This window comes from Penaeus japonicus, unplaced genomic scaffold (genome assembly GCF_977035675.1).
Source record: "Penaeus japonicus unplaced genomic scaffold, GWHDUDI00000001_assembly GWHDUDI00000004, whole genome shotgun sequence".
Classification (NCBI taxonomy): domain Eukaryota; kingdom Metazoa; phylum Arthropoda; class Malacostraca; order Decapoda; family Penaeidae; genus Penaeus; species Penaeus japonicus.
Genome location: NW_028234406.1, coordinates 9,037,403 through 9,039,003, shown reverse-complemented (window position 1 = coordinate 9,039,003; position 1,601 = coordinate 9,037,403).

The window sequence follows — 1,601 nt, the reverse complement described above, 5'->3', positions numbered from 1 at the left end:
AAAGACACATTCAAACATGATTATACATACACACAATTGCATAAATGCATGCTTTTCCACATGTCTGGTCTTAGCGGCAATGCGAGCGTGTATTTGGAATGACCTTTATTAACTAAGTAATGCAGTGTTTGACATCGGTGGAAGCGCAAATAAATCAAAGAGCGGTAAGAAGCACCAAGCGCCGTTCATAAACAAGACGCGCTTCCTTTAGCAGCGGCGCGCACATCCCACGAGACGGAGAACGAACATAAATATATTTCTCACAAGTGGCCGAGTCAAAAGCTCATAAACAGCATACATGTCCCTCGTAGCGCCCAAAAATCCCATCTCCGCCGTGCTCCCTCCCTCCCTCCCTCCCTCCCTCCGTCTGCCTGCCTGCCCCGAGCCCTTCCCCCAAGTTAAACAATTGAGGGGGATTTCCCCACGACGCAAATTAGATGAGTCTCCCCTCGTACCTCTAAACTGGTGGAGAGAAACCGCAGTGGCAGCGACAAGGGGGAGGCACAAGAAGAGGTTTGGCCGAGCTTAGAGCTTAAAGACGACACGGGGGGAAAAGCGGGATAGGATGAGGGGGGGAAATCTTAGGCGTGGAGGCTGGAACATAGAACAGAACGGTTTCTTACCGTTAGCTAAAGGAACGGGAAGGAGCGATATCTATAGGAAATACACGCGGAGATAAGGAAGGAGGTAGTGTTGGGAATATTAAGGGCGGGCAATTGGTTCTTGTGAGCGGATGAATTTAAAAGCAAAGGGAGCGAGGGAGAGGCACGGCGCTGAACACACGTGGTTTTAGGAAACTCCTTCCCATATTGATGATTCATGTTAAAGTTTCCCTCGTGATGGTAGGTCAGCGTATTATCAATTTCATTTATTTAGTGGTTATCGCTACGGAATTTATCGTCACTGTAAGTCGTAAGCTAACGTAGCTACGGTAAAGCCGTTAAAGAGAACATGCGATCTCTATAATTTGAAAGTTTATTTATTAGCTTTGTTAGCTACGGTATGTCGTAGTGCTAAGACCTACGCGAATATTACGATGGCGTAGTTATAACCACGGCCTCACTTTCGAACATCAAAATGACATTAATACCTGTATGTACATGAGTGATTTTACCTTTTTTTTGTATTCATTTCTCATAATCAATTAGCTACTTGCTGCCTTTTAAATTCGGAGTTTGCGTTGGAAATCATTTGTAGCATCATGTGTACTTGAGTGTGTGTGTGTGTGTGTGCGTGTGTGTGTGTGTGTGTGTGTGTGTGTGTGTGTGTGTGTGTGTGTGTGTGTGTGTGTGTGTGTGTGTATGTGTGTGTGTGGTAACAGTAGTAATCCTATGTGTATATATATACACACAAAGATATAATATGCATACATGTTTATGACATTTTTTTCCTTTAGCATATCTTAAACAACGCATTATAAAAAGAAAACAATGCATATATGTAATTCCGTTTCCTACATCCTCTTAAAAGTTCTGTTGATGTCAAAGCGATATATATATATATGCGATCATTAATTTCGTTTCATAAGATAAAATTTGCCGACCATTGATAGGATATTGTGAGCCATTGAAAAGAAAAAATTTAATATAAGCGGTGAGTTT